Source organism: Ochotona curzoniae, unplaced genomic scaffold (assembly GCF_017591425.1).
Source record: "Ochotona curzoniae isolate NIBS_2020 unplaced genomic scaffold, NIBS_Ocur_1.0 contig_3819, whole genome shotgun sequence".
Lineage (NCBI taxonomy): Eukaryota > Metazoa > Chordata > Mammalia > Lagomorpha > Ochotonidae > Ochotona > Ochotona curzoniae.
Genome location: NW_024466004.1, coordinates 32,211,872 through 32,228,068, shown reverse-complemented (window position 1 = coordinate 32,228,068; position 16,197 = coordinate 32,211,872). Strand labels below are relative to the sequence as shown.

The 16,197-nt window shown below is 39.6% G+C and overlaps 1 non-coding gene across 1 annotated transcript; it reads right to left on the bottom strand.

The window, feature by feature from the left end:
• Nucleotides 1-352: 352 nt before the first annotated feature.
• On the bottom strand, nt 353-459 carry LOC121158883. Its single transcript, XR_005884255.1, has one exon. It is a non-coding gene; the product is annotated as a U6 spliceosomal RNA (small nuclear RNA).
• Nucleotides 460-16,197: the final 15,738 nt, after the last annotated feature.

Here is a 16,197-nt window from a genome sequence, read left to right as displayed (position 1 = left end):
GTAAGTCTCACTTTACATAAAGAAATCTTTGAGAAAAAAATCACCTCTTTGTATTCTTTGGAAACTAACATTAATACATGAACAGTTGTTTTCTGAATGAAATTCCCAAGATAACAGATTCTACACGTTGACAACCAGAATAAAGTATTTTATTTTATATAGTAAAAGTGTATATTTTCCTTTCATTACTTCTACATTGATATTCTAAGAAATTATTTTAGAGATATAATTTTAAAAATGATGGTGGTTAATAATTGCTATGTCTTTCCAGTTAGTGATAGATTAAGTAGATTAACTCTGAGGCTATTAATCTTTCTTATTTATTTATTTATTTATTTATTTTTATTATTTAAAAAATACGGAATGCTTCATGAATTTGCATGTCATCCTTGCGCAGGATCCATGCTTATCTTCTTTGTATTGTTCCAATTTTAGCATATGTGCTGCCTAAGCAAACACTAATCTTTCTTCTTAAAAAAATTTTCTTTAGGTAATACAGAGATGGTAAGAGAAGCACACACAGACACGCACAAAGATATTTGGTTTTGCACTACTAAAAGAGGAATATATTTATATATTTTCATGTTTTAAGTTGATGTATTTATTATTTTTGAATTTTTAAATATTTATTTATTTATTTATTTATTATTTATTGATGGCCTTTACACAGTTGTTTAGGGCTCAAAGGGTCAAGAGCTACAAGAAAGTGGGTAAGACCATTGTTTTTACATTCTGTCTCTCTTTTTTTTTTAAATCAAACCTGGGTTTTATTTCTTTTTTAAATATTTATTTATTTATTTATTTATTTATTTATGGGAAAGTCAGATATACAGAGAGGAGGAGAGACACAGAAGATCTTCCGTCCAATGATTCACTCCCCAAGTGAGCACAACGGCCAGTGCTATGCCAATCCGAAGCCAGGATCCAGGAACTTCTTCCGGGTCTCCCACATGGGTGCAGGGTCCCAAAGCCTTCGGCCATCCTCAACTGCTTTCCCAGACCACAAGCAGGGAGCTGGAAGGGAAGTGGAGCTGCCGGATTAGAACCGGTGCCCATATGGGTTCCTGGCATGTTCAAGGTGAGGGCTTTAGTTGCTAGGCCACGCCGCCAGACCCTTTACATTCTCTTTTTTCCTTTTTGTATCCTGGGGGGTGGGGGGGGAAAGGGGAGACAAAGGGAGAAGCCACACCCACCCTCTCAACCATCCCAGGGTCCCCAATGTGGGGCATGCTCTCAGGCACTGCTCAAGTAGTTTTGATAGGTCAGCTGTTCTGAATTGCTGCCAGTCTTGTCATTCCAAACACGATGAAATCTTCAGAATCCACTGAGTGACATAATTCACCTTAGCATCTCCATTTGCCCAGATTTTCACTGCCAACACATGGCTGGGGTATTTGATCAATTTGTTCTGTCCTCTGTTGTAGTACCAGCTGTCCTCTGCAGGCTCCAATGTACTACCGTATCCTCCATGTGCACCTGGATATGCTGTCTACTGCTCTGTCTCAGCCATTGAGGAGGTTCAGCTTTAATACACACAGACCATGGTCAGATCATGGAACCTGCAATTCTCTTCATGGTTGGAATTCTGAGTCTGGCAGTTTGACCGGGGGGATCCCCAAAGAAACTTCATGTGAAATGATCCCAGAACAGATTCTTGTGTGTGCTTGCCAGTACAGGGTCTGGCACAGTCCGTTGCCCCTATCAACCTATGTATATGCTGGTGGTTGCAATTGCTGGGTCAGTTCTGTTTCCAGCTCTGTCTTCTACACAAACCAATGGGTTTGGAGCCCATTCCTATCCTGCCCACCACACTCTTGAACACACAAATCAGTGGGAGTTGCAGCCTAGTTGGAATGACTCCTAATAACCTTCCCCAGACCCTGGCTCCCACACTTGCTAGTATAAACAGTAGGTCCAGTCTGTCCCACATCCCATTCGCTCTCACGCATACCAATGCACACTGAAGCCTGGCCTCCCCCAGCCTACCCAAAGTCCCACCACTGGCTGGTGGGTGCCTAACATAGCCTTCCACTCTATCTTGGCCTTTGTATGGGATGGAGGATGTCGTGGTCCTGCCCACCTCACACCCTGTTTTAGAATGCATGTACAGCGGCTGCAGCTGGGATCTGTGCAGCCTGTTTCCAGCCCCAGCAACCATGAGTGGGTTCCATTGTCACTCCTAACTCAACCCATCACCATCCCAACTTTTAAGCTAACCAGTGGGACTTATATTTCCACAGGGTTTGGCCCACACATCCCCACAGAATCTACCCCTGGATCTGGTTCTCTCACATGCTGGTTAGTGTCACGACCTTGACTAATGTGACCCATCCCCTGTTCCAACACTCAGTCAGGTACTGGGATCTAGCCCTATAAAACAAGCCTTCAGCCATAGTTTTGTGTGGGCTGGCATGTAGCAGTCAGCGGTGTTCTGCGCTAACAGCCGATCCCAGGACTCCCATGTGAGCTGGTGAATCAGTCTGACCCAAACAGATCTTACAGACTCTCCCCTCCAAACCACTTGATCTTGGTCCCCACACTTGCCTGCAAGTTCATTGACTCCATTGCTCAGAGTCACACAGGATTAATTCCTCACCTACATGCGCATTGGACTTATCCATGGATGTCCCTAAGCAGCAATTACATACTCCAAAGACTCTAGAGCTTGCCGCCAGGCAGAGAGCAGGCAGAGCCTGATGCCACTTCATGCAATGGCTGCCCAAAGCCCAGGACTCGCTCACCATATGGCATCAGTGGCCATGGCCAGAGTCCCAAGCATTGAGTCTGACCTGGCTCAGGCACCCTCAGCAGTTGCCGCTCTGTTGAGGGCTCCCTCCACCCAAACCCTGTGGCCAAACAGGTACATTCTAATTGTTAGATTTTTTTTTTTTAAAGTATGTCTCTAGTATATACATACAAGTGGTGCCTCTTTAACGTGCGGTTAGCATGCACTTAAAATTAGGGTAGGAATCACCTATTTTTTTTTTCTTCTTTCTTCAAAGCCAAACTTCCCTCAGTAGTTGATAATGTTATGGTCACTTGTAACACTTGTTACAAGTTTCTTTTCAAGAATGCTTCTTCAGATTAAATAACACCGCTTGCTCTTCAAGTATGCCTGTGATTTTATTTTCTGGTTCTCAAAGTACATCATTTAGATTCTGTTTTTGTCATGAATGAAATTAAAACATTGAATTATCCACATTCCAAATTGTGCCTGAGGAAGAATAGTATATGACAAAACCAAAGTTAATGTCTCGCTGGGAACAAGCAGAAGAAACGTGAATGAAATGACGCAGGTGATTATTTGGAATGTGGTTACACTTTCACTGCTTTATGGCTTTGTGTAATTTGTATTTCAATAGACATATTAGAAAACATTTCATAGTTGCTTGAACAGTTTAATATTTTTGGAGAATTATAAAACCATAATAACTCTTTAATTTCTACTTTTTTGTTTCAAAGAAGCAACCATTACTACTAGTTTATTATATATACCAAATAACTACTGATTACAAGATAATAAGTGGTTATCAAGTATCACCTATTTGAAACCACCCATAATTAATAAGGCCATGGAATTGAATAGAGTGTACACAGTTGTGGGCAATCCCTTCCATGTCGCTAAGTATTACCTGGTGAGCGTGGCTTAGAGCTTATGATCTGAGGTACAGATTCCAGGCCTACATATGGAGCAGACTTCCAATATGACTAGGAGGTCAGGGGAATAGACATGTCTTGTATCCAATTACAGTGTCTTTGGTGGGTGGGAGGGCTGCCACAAGACGCCCTCCTGCCCTGCCCTTCTTTGATGTTTAAAAGCTGTAATTTGTGCATGCTGAAGTGGATACTCTTCACCAGCTTTTCTTCTGTGTTTCTTTGGATGAAGACTACCATCTGTCTCACCCTCAGTGACCTTATGGCCTGCTCGCAGGTCTAACCCCGAGACACAGTATTAGCCTGACCTTTAACCTAAAATATTATTTATTATAATCTCATCTGAAGCAAAGATTGCCCATGTGTGTGTTTAAAGATTTATTTATTTTTATTTGAAAAGCAGATTTACAGAAAGGAGAGTCAGAGAAAGATCCTCCATCTGCTGGTTTACTCCCCAAATGGCTGTAATAGCCAGAGCTTTGTTAATCTGAAGTGGTGGTGCGGGGGTCCAAGAACCTGGGCAGTTGTTTGCTGTTTTTCCAAGACATAAGCATAGAGCTGGATCAGCAGTGGAGCAGCTGGGACATGAACCGGCAGCCATTGATCACCATGCTGAGCCACCCTGTCAGTTAGTTACTCTCAAGTTAGTGTGATAAATATTCAGAATCATTGAATTGCTGAATTCTGAAATTGATGGAGTATTTAGAGATCATCGGTTGCAATATCTTCATTGTATAATGGATGAATCCCACATGGATGCATTCTCTTCTGACTCTTCTAAGAACTCAAATTTAAATTCCTAGTGAAATGCTTTCCTTACAGTCTTAAAAATGGCTTTCCAAAGAGGAATACTGGCAATTTTTCCTTCCTTATGTGACATCAACCCAAATCTGTTTGCCTTTTTTATTTAGAAAATAAATCCATAATTATATTCCCATCTCTTCTAAAGAGCAGGAAGGAAAGTTAAGGTCTTCCTGGGATTTGTATCCTACAGTCTCCCAACTGTGTCAGATGTGCATTATATAAAAGAGAAAATCACTCTGTAGAATTAGAATGCGAAGAAAAACTCCATATTGAATATATGTAAAGGGTATGGAGATTCTGGTCCAATGCCAAATATTTTATAAATCCTTGGAGATTGTCTCTGAATTTTCTGAGGGATATTCCAACAACCCGAGTGCACGTTCCAATTCCCTTCTTCATTCAATAGCGAAATAGACACACGATACTTCATATCCCTTTTCATCTTAGTCATTACCCCAGGCAAGAGTTCTTACAGTTATTTCTGCCTTGCAGTAATTTTTACTCTACACTGGCAATGTGCTCTCTCACCTACAAAATCATTATTCCCTCCACTGAATCTATCGCCACTCCAAATCTGCATTTTTCTAAATGGAAACTGTACTTCAAAAATTTCATATATAAAATTTAATTAGAAGTCAATTTTTCTAGTCCAGAAAATGTAAAAGCCAAATATTACTTTACTTTTTATAATACACAATGTCCATAAATTTTTGAAGATTTTTCATATGCATGCATTTCAGAATTTAGCATCAAATTAGATTTAGCTTTTAATTCCATTTAATAACCCTTTAGAAGTACCCTAAAATTTTCCCTAATAAAGTCTGTATGCTCTGAGTCTACTCTAAATTCCCCTATCTTCAGATCACGCAGAAGAGATCTATTAAAGGTACATAAAACACTGAAACCAATAAGGTACAAATTGTGCTGAAACACATATAAAAACATTTTAAATGACCATATAATAATAAGTGTCACCATGCAAATAAACACGAGTCTGAAGTATTTTTCAATGTAACAAAGTTCATGTATTACACAATCACATTTTTAGTTTTTCTAGCTGTTGTAATAGTGGAGTAGCCATGCAACAGCAAGCTTTTTGAATGCGAGAGGAGGGATCCAAGGGAGAGAATATTGAACAGCTTGGTGGCATAGGAAACTATAAATGTGTTTCTGTAAGTTCAAGGTGGATATGGAACTGAGTTTGGGCAGAAGTTGCACCCTTGGGGAATCTTTACTCTCTTTTTCACAACTATTCACATTCTTAGTGTTTTAAGATTTATTTTATTTTATTACAAAGTCAGTTATATAGAGAAGGAGAGACAGAGAGGAAGATCTTCTTTCTGTTGAATAACTCCTCAGGCAGCTACAACAGCCCGAGCTAAGTCGAGCCAAAGCCAGGAGCCTGGAGACTCTTCCAGGTCTCCCATGCGGTGCAGGGTCCCAAGGCTTTGGGTTGTCCTCAACTGCTTTCCCAGGCCACAAGCAGGGAGCTGGATGGGAAGTGGTACTGCCAGGATTAGAACCGATGCCCATATGGGATCCTGGTGTGCTCAAGGCACCAGGCTTCTACTTGGTGCTCTCACCCTGTTGATTATAAATTAGCTTCATAATCACCTAGCCTATTAATTTTTCTATTTCTTGTTTTAGTTCTCAATGATTTTGTTTTACATAAAACTTTATTGTTAGCTATGCAAAACTGTTACAAGTTTTACTATTACTTTAGGTATTGATGATTATGTTTTCTGCTTCCAATGAACATACTCTATTAGTAGATGTTCAAAAGCTGTCTCTTTGAAACAGGAATCCTGATTTTTAGCAATTGCTTAGTTCCTGGTGTCACTACTTTTAATGTGGTAGAATTCAACCAACCAATGACAAACTGAGAACAGATAAATTGCATAGCAACTCTCAAAGGCGAGAAAATGTCAGCTGGCTTCAGCTCATTACCCAGAATGCATTTCTTTCCCTTCTAAACTTTTTCCCTTTGTTTATATAAATAACAGAATAAATTCAAATGGCCAATCAATATATGAGAAAATGCTCAATTTCTCCAGGCATCAGAGAAATGTGAATCAACACCATCATAAAGTATCATCTCATTGAATTGCCTCAAGGTTTTAGCATATTTTGTTGAAGAATTCAGTGTCAAGGAAAAACACGATATTAAAAGAAGTATGGATGAACACTGTGTGAAAAACCCTGTTTGAAAGCTTCAACCAGAGATTGTGTAAACTACTTTCGTCCATCCAGAATAGTTAACTGAAAGCTTGGCATAAATTTTATGCCCTCCAAGAAACAACACGGTGGATTTAGAGGAGGCATTTGGTGAAGTGGAAGATGAATGAGTTAGCTGTCTGGTGTGCATCCTTCAGCATGACTCCCTTGCTCTTTTCCTGTCCCATACACAAAAATCTGGTAATAAATAACGGTTGAATTTCATTGCAGATTCATGCATATTACCAAAAACCGAACAAATAGGTTTTTTTAATATAGTAGAAAAACATTTTTTTCAATCTGATAAGCCTAGTGCTGGATTTGAAAAGTCACTGAGCGGAAGTTGCTTGGAGTGTTTTCTTCAGGGTGTAATGTATGTCATATTATTTGCACCCTGAGGTCTCTCTGTGACTATGCAGGGGTACAAAGCTTACAAATTCCAAAGCGTTCCTGTTTTCAAATATTTACTCATTTTCAATTCTGTATAATGTGGCTATAATTAATTTATTCATTACAATACAAATATGTATCTTGAGAATACATTCCAAGCTGCAAACATGAAAATTAGTATGTTTCTTTAAATCATAGCTGTAGTAAGAAAATGAAGGTTAAATTTCTATTTGGGAGAATTATCTGCTAAAGAGGAAAATTAGAAAAAGATACTGTGGATATGTGATTATGTGTGTGAGGGAAGTAGGCGAGTGAGAGGATGTTCACAGAACCATTTCTTTCAGAGAGCTCACCAGAAAAGAAATTAATTCTGAATAATCTGGGAAACGATGGAAAGAAAAAGAATTCATTATGTAGGTTTTTTGTTCAAAAGACACAGAACTTTGTCCCTTGATTATTTGTTTAAAAACTAGTCACTTTGATACAATTTAATGCTTTTAAAGTTGAGTTTCTTAGAAGCAGGACTTCTAAGGAACTCATTACATCAGTACTTAATTGTAAGTGTATTTACATAGTTAGAATTTGAGCCTTTGTGACAATTTTCATTACATTTGATAACTCAGAGTCATAAAAGTAGTGATTACTTTTCCCCAAAGAACATCATTCCTTTCAATATATGAACTTATTTGTTCTATTGTATGTGACAGAAAATTGATTATTCTCATTGAAACATTGCCTATACAGCAAAAATTAAATGAGTTGAGGTAAAGACTCTCAGACATAGGTATTGATTGAAAAATGACAAGGCAAAAGAAAATCCTTTTAAAAATCATGGTGAAATATTCAGTTAGATGTCACATTTGTTACAATATAGAGGATATGAAAAATGAACTCAGAAAACACCAGAGCTCAATAACATATTAAGAAAAATGTGGAAAAAAGAATGGCTTTCGTGGCTAGGCTGAAGTATCCAACAGCAGGAACCAGAATGGGTTGAAGGCCAGTTAAGAAAAGCCACTGCTCCAGCTGGGAGAAGAGGTTGAACTGAGTGGTGCTGGCCCATGGACCCACTGGTCAGCGCGAAACCTAGCACTTGCAGGGGTTCTGAGGGAGGAGCCTGGGCAACTCCTCCAACAGGACACGGGTTCTGCAAATTAACGTAAGAAGCATGGAAGGAAACAGCCCAGAAGAGGTTAGGGAAACTGTCCCACTGGCATACATTTGACGTCGGGTGGGGGCGGACCAGGCTGAATCAGTTCGCGCCATCCACTGGCAAATCGGAACGCCAAAGCAGAGTGTGGGTCGAGCCGGGTTCGGTCGCGGCGGGAGCAGTGCATAACACAGAATGCCAAGGTGAGGCTGCCTGTGCCAGATGTGACTGCAGCACCCAACCACCAAAACGCGAGAATCAGGAGGGGAGGGCCAGAGCTGACAAGAGAATAAAGATTGTTGGATAGCTGCTCCCGCTGGAGAGCATGGGCTGGGATGGGGATAGACCAGACAAGGCAGGGCTGCAACACCTGTGCGCTCCATGTGGACCAGATCAGGGAAGAGCCAGGATGGGCGGACTATTCCTACTGGCGCTAACAGAACTGGGGTGGGTGAGAGCTGTCGGGGTTTAACCGAGGCAGAAGCTGGCATTGGGGGCTGATACTCTCAAGTCCAGCCACAGGGCCCAGCTGGAGAGCGCATGGTCTGGGAGAGTGACCTGGGAGGGAAATAGTGGGCTCCTCCCTCTTGGGATGCCACTCACATGGGAGGGCACAGAATAACTAGGACTAGACAGAGAGGCACTCAACAACATTCGTGAGGGCCGGACAATTGACCTGGTTTGATGGAACTAAGCTCCAATACCCTTGGACATTTACGAGAACCAAATGGCATATAGGGCCGACTGAACTAGTCTGCTACACATACTGGCAACCAGGGCAGGGACAGGCTTGATGGGGGTTATTAGGGGGGTCGTTCTGTTTAGGCTGCAGCTCCCACTGGTTTGTGTGATGGCTGAGTATGTGAGAAGCAGAACCAGGATAGACTGTAACACCCATTGGTTCCAGTGAAAGCCGGGACAGAAGACGGAACCAACCCAGCAACTGCAACCACCAGCTGATCAGGGAGATGGACTGTGCCAGGTCCTGTACTTGCTAGTACCTATAGGAATCTGGTCTGGAGACACCTCAAAGTTTCTTTGGGGATCCACCTAATTGAAACGGCGGACTCAGAACCTTAACTAAGAAAAGACAGGAGACAGAACAGGTCAATCAACCACCACAGCTATATGTTGGCAGCGAAAAACTGAACAAAGGGAGACTGTATGATGGGCTATGTCAATCACTAGACTATTCAACAGCCTTATTGTGTCTGGAGTGGCGATATTGGCAGCAATGCATAATTGATGAACTACCGGGAGCACTTGAGCAAGGATCTCAGAGCATGCCAACATCTGGGACCTGGGGTGGGTGGGAGACTGGGTGGGGCTTCTCCTCAATATTTCCTTCAGCCCTTGTAACTTTTTACCCTAATCAACAATGTAAAGATTACCAAAATATTAACAACAACAAGAAAAAAAAAAGAATGGCTTTGTTATTTCAAAAGATTTCAGAGAAATGAAAATTTGATGATACTGTATAGAAAATAAACTCTTAATACTCTCTAATGTTTTGCCAGTTGATCAGAAGCAATAAAGATGAATATGCTAACAAAGTTTCCTCCTGCTCCTCTCTTCCTTCTCTCACCCTTTTCGCTCCTCCTTCTCTGCCCTCCCTCCCTTCCAATTGTGTTTTAGGATTAGAGTGACTCTTTCTGAACAGGTACAATTGGGATGCAGATATCTAGAAACTGAAAGTTTCTTAGAAACAATAACAAGAGACATTGTAATATCTGTTTACATGCCTTTTACCTCTTTGTAGATTCCTTGCCACTTACCAGTAACAAAATTCAGTTACTATTATACTTTGAATGTGTCCTAAGTTTCAAGTGCTGCCAAAGTGCTAGTGTTAAGACCTGACAGTGTTCAGAGGTGATTTGGTCAAGTAGCCCCTTCCTTATTACTGGTATTAAAGCCCCACATTCTGTGAGCTTCTCCTGCCTTTCCACCTTCTGACATGGGAGGCTATAGCAAGGATGCCTGTCACAGGACTTCAAATTTCAGTTCCTGGATATTGGAAATTCCTCCCTCCAGAACTACCAATAACACAAATTGCTTTTGTTTGCAAACTTCCCTAGTTTTATCTTTTGCTTTCTTCTTCTTCTTCTTCTTCTTTTTTTTTTTACTCGCACAAAATAGACTAAAACATCAGTCTATAGCAACCTACACTTGTGATCTGAGAAACTGATAAATATCATTGTGTTAATTTGGGAGTCCTCATTACAGTAGTTTACCCCTTGACACTAATATAAACGTTTTCATGCAAGACAAAAAAAAATGTCATTTCTTTGACAGAAACTGTATTTAGCAGTTATGGTAAAAGTAGTAAATAATCATAAAAATAAATGATACAATAGACATATTTAAGTTATAAGCAATAAAATAGGCTTAGAATAGAGAAAACAATGCAGAGTTGTGGTTTTATATGGAAAAGTAAAGAAAAATCTCTTTGAACAGCAGACATGAGCAAATCATGAAAATAAGTAAAGCTATGTGTGGGAGGTATGCATTCCTGAAAAACAACAGAAATTACAGATTTCTGGACTGGAATAAAACTTAGTATGTTTAGGATCAGGACCAAGGTCAGTAGGAAAAATGGTGTCCAAGGGAGAGTCTTCACAGACAAGGTCAATAATATCCATAGGGTCAAGTCCATTAGGGTCTTTGAGCTCACTGGAAGGATTTTAGATTTGACTGTTGCTAAGGATAGAAGCTTTTGCAAGCTTTTAGAAAAACAGTGATGTAGTCTGTTGTAAGATTTAGGAAAACTGATCTGACTGCTTTGTGGAAAGTAGATAAAATTGGAATTGGAAGGGGTCCCATTAAGAGATGCATTCCAGGCCCCACACAGTGGCTCAATTGGCTAATTCTTCCCTGCAAGTGCCACGATCCCATATGGGCACTGTTTTATGTCCTGGCTGCTTTTCCAATCAGTTGCCTCCTTGTGCCTTGGGAAAGAAGTGGAGGACGGCCCAAAGCCTTAGGCCCCTGCACCCATGTGGGAGACTAGAAAGAAGTTTGTGCTCAAGGTCAGCTCAGTTCTGGCCATTGCAGCCATTTGAGGAGTGAAACACCAGATCAAAGATCTTTGTGTCTGTCTCTCCTCTCTGTAAACCTGCCTCTCCAATAAAATGAACAGATGAATGACCAAATGAATGAATGAATAAGATACGTCTCTACTGCAGATTCGTTCTCCATCTCTTCTGCCACGTTCTATGTCTTAATTAGCTGTATGGACACCTCAGTAGGCTCATGTGACATATAGGGTTCAGCAAGGAGAATATATGAGAAAATGAGTGAGGAAAGTATGTAAGCTCAAGCTACCTACCCCTCTCTCCTCTTTCCAAAAAGTTACCACCTCTGACTGGTTGAACTTACTAACTCAAGTTGAGGTTCCTGTTCGGAATCTTGTTAACCCATGTCAAACAGTTGTGTTAACCCTGTATTTATCATTCTTCTGGTAGCGCAGTCCCCCCTGTGTATCCCTATATTTTCCCAACCTCTTGATTAATGACTTAAGCTAATGCAGTTGTAGAACTAGTCAAACGTCATATTCAAGCATGATTTTAAACCACTATCAAAATTTCTGGAATGTTGCATGAGGGCTAGGTGAAATAGAATAAACAAATTAATTAATACATAAATATGTAAATAAGAAAAAGAAATGCAGAAAAGAGGAGGAATGGAAGTTTATCATTCAAAATCCCACTTTCATTATTGTCAAAGAAGTAAATTATCGTATTTACTGATGAGAGCACTGTTTACCTTTAAAAAGCCTAACAAATATCATTAATCCATTGATAAGTTTTTATATTTTTCAGCATTCTTTCATTTTTCTGCTATTCTAAGTATCAAGATTAGTTTATTTCTATTAAAAAGTCCTTTGCATTTCTTTAATTCCTTTGGGTTTTGATTGCCTTATTTTTGCTTTTTTTTTAAGATTTTTTAATTTATTCATTGGAAATTCAGATATACAGAGAGGAGGAGAAACAGAGAGGAAGATCATCCATCCGATGATTCACTCCTCAAGTGAGCACAATGGCCAGTGCTATGTCGATCTGAAGCCAGGATCCAGGAACTTCTTCTGGGTATCCCGCACTGGTGCAGGGTCTGAAGGTTTTGGGCTATCCTCAACTGCTTTCCCAGGCCACAAACAGGGAGCTGGATGGAAAGTGGAGCTGCTGGATTAGAACTGGTACCCATATGGGATCCCGGCACATTCAAGGCGAAAACTTTAGCCGCTAGGCCGTGTCGCCGGGCCTTGATTGCCTTATTTTTGAAGGATGATTGTAGGATTTTGCTTGGTGAGTCCTTGAGCAGTGCTCAGTTTAGCATCCTATTATTACCAATTTCCCTTTTTTCTGGTAATTTTAGTCTTCTCCTAGCTGATTTGCTGTTGTTAAATATGACTCATACTTTTTTTTTCCCAATAAGTCTCTCTCTCTCTTTTATTTATTTTTAAGATTTATTTGTGTCTGGAAGGCAGATTTACAGTGAGAGGAGACACAGGATCTTCTGTTCACTGATCACTCCCTCAAATTCAAATGGCCCCAAAGGCAGGAGCTGAGCTGATCTGAAACCAGGAGCCGGTAGCTTTCTCTGGGTCTCCCATACAGGTTCAGGGGCCCAAAAACTTGAGCTATCTTATGCTGCTTTCCCAAGCACATTAGCATGGGCTGGAATGGAAGTCAGAAGTTGAGCAGACAGGACTCCAACCAGAGTCCATACGTAGTGCTGGTGCTGAGGGAACATAATTTGCCTGCTACAGTATGGTGCCAGCCCCATGAATTATATGTATATGTAATATTTTTACTTATTTACCCTGATTGGAATCTGTAGCCATTCTGGAATACTTTGCCGAATTCCTTTTGTTTTAGTCTGTTTTACTAAAGTTTCACTGACTGCTCAATAAAGTGGCTTCCCTCAAAATCTTTACTTTGTTGCTTCCTCCCCACCCCCTTCTCTCTGGCCTCTAACTGTACAGATATTAGAGCTTTTCTCGGGAACCCACTTATATACTTTATTTCCTTTTCTGAGCTTTCTATTATTTTGTTTTCTACATTTCATCTTGTATGCTTTTTAGCTAATGTATCTATTCACTATTTTGGTTTTTTTTTTTTTAGTTGTATTTATTCAGCTGCAATGAATGTGTGGGTTGAGTTTGACCTTCATATGAATGCGTTTGTACTTTTAGTTTCCACATTTTCTACCTTATTCTTTATATATTCTAATTTTTAGTAACTGACTATGCTTTGATACATGCTATGCTAACTAAACCTATCTTTAAAATCTTTTAGTAGCAACCTTGATATACAGATGATAATGATTTATTTCTGTTTCTGGTATCAATGTTTTCCTTTTACCCTTCTCTTCTATGTCTGGTAGTTCAGTATCAGATATGAGGATTTTAAGAGCATCGTTGGTCTGGCACAGTAACCTAGTGGCTAAAGTCCTCCTTACCTTGCATGTGCCAGGATCGCATAAGGGCGCCAGTTTATGCCCTGGCTGCTCCACTTCCCATTCAGCTCCCAGCTGGTGGTTTGGGAAAACAGTAGAGGACGGCCCAAAGCATTGGGACCCTGCATCCATATGGGAGACGCAGAATAAGCTCCTGGTTCCTGTCTTCGAATCAGCTCTGCTCCAGCTGTTGCGGCCACTTGGGGAGTAAACCAATGGATGGAAGATATTTCTCTTTGTCTCTCCTCTCTGTAAAAATCTGGCTTTCCAATAAAAATAAAATAAATCTTTTCTTAAAAGTCATGGTTATTTTAGTATCTCTTGGATCATTTTGAGGACTTTTAGTATCATAAATTACTGTATATGATAGGTAATAAATAGAAAAAGTAAATATAGCTTATTGGGACTTTTTCTGTATAACTTTAAAATCTTATTTAATGTGTTTCAATCACTTTTTCATGCCTAATTGACAACATAGGCTCATAAACTTATAGAAATACCAGAAAACCTTTTTCATGTATTAACTTAAGTTTCCCAAAAATAGAATCTATACAAGTCTCTTTGACCATTTTCTTTCTTTTTATTATGCATGAGTCAAAATATTCAAATGAAAAGAATGTTGACACTGTATTTTTATCTTTTACATTTGTCAGAATCTTATAACATTGTGAATTTTAGCTTCATCCTTTTTTGACTGTATTCAATGAATCAGAAAATTAGACTTTAAAATTAGACTTTTTTTCTTTCTGGCTAACGTCAGTCTTATGCTTGTCAGAAGAAAATATATTATTTTAAGCTATATTTATCAAAAACAGAGGTAGGTTGTCTTCATTGACAAGTGCACACCCTTTTAACATGTTTGCCTGAGGAAACCAAGCAGGAATCAGGATAGCAAAGGATGATAGGGATGTCAGGCTGATTAGAGTGGAAAAAAAAAAGAGAGATGTTTGATAAGTCCTCATTTAATACAAAATACTGTACACGTTACTCTCAAATACTATTTGGTAAATTGCATCTAAAAGCCTGGCTTTAGAAAAACAGCAATTCAGAGGGATGCGCACAAGGTGGGCAGGTCATTTCAGAAGTGCAGTGTTCAGATTCAGACATTTCAATTCAGGACATTCTGGAGGACCCTGTTCTCTTCCTCTAATCCTGCTCTTCTTTGCTAGTGAAGATCCAGGGATGAAATACTAATAAAGAATTGCAGAGAAATAAGCCTCCAGAACTGACTTTCTTCCAACTGCAGTGAATTTCAATTATCTAACCCCCCACTGTAGGGTGTAATTTTCCAGCTAACATTTGACTGAGAATACCAGGAAATGACTGGGGCGAGAGAAAGATGCAAAGCCTTCTTGATCCTTGGTAACAAAAAATATATATATACAGGGGAAGAAAGATGAAAGTGGTTCAACAGCCACTCTCCCCTGAGAAGAAGACCTAGCTGTCAACTCAAATAACTCCTGAGAGAACACAGAATAAATGAAAGGACGTAAGCCGTCCTGTGGAAGTCAGTGTCACTGGGATTCAAAAGGCACATCACATATGCTGTCCTTGAAGTGTAACACAAAACCTGGCATTGAGCAAGGGCAGCTCACTTGACAGCAAAAATAAGGTTTGAGGCTCTGGAGCATCAGAGCAGGTTGTAAGTATCTGAACTTTCAAAATTATTAACTGTGGAATTGTAGCAACTCCTTCTGTGTACTGTGTCTTTTCCTTGTGCGTATTAGTAAGGACATCACATAGTTCAAGCCCTGTGGGCTGTCTATCAGTACAGTGCAGTAGTCAACATCACAGAATGTGAAGCCAGGCTGACCTAGGGTCACGTCCCAACTCTGCAAGCTCAATGAACTGGGTCAATGGTTGTGCATCTCAACTTGTTTAGGTACAATTACTCAACCAGCAGTAATATTAAACCTATCAGAAGCAGAACTACGTTGTGATAGTAGACTTAAATATGTATGTATTTTAAATATGCTTTAAATACTTTATAAATATATTTCAAAATTTGTATTGTTGCATTGCAAATTAATGTTCCTAAAAGTGAGTTTGTCTAAGCTGGGGAGAATTAACTTTCAGTCCATGATTTGATTACAGACATCATTTCATTTTTTTTCTCCATGAATGTGGACTCCAGGAGAGCAAATATGAAGTTGTTTTTGTTTTCATAAACTGTAGAATGTGCCTCATCTAATTAGAAATTTTAAACGCAACAAGAACATTTTAAGATTAGAATGAATAAATTGTATGTTTAGACTCAATATTTTGACAAATTCTATTTATTCCTGATCTGAAGTTATTTTGAATGACACTTTTGTTTCTTCTTCAAAATAATGCTACTTTAGCATTAATCTGCTGCTGTCCTGCAGTGATGGACTTGATGCGCAAAGCCTATAATAACACACAGACTACTGACTGGTGGTCAATACCCAAAGTTTATTAGTGGCATCAGACTTTATAAACCGAGGGTCGTATAGAATAAGGGAGAAGGTACTGAGCTTATCAAAGGAACTCATCAATTGTTTCCATACTGT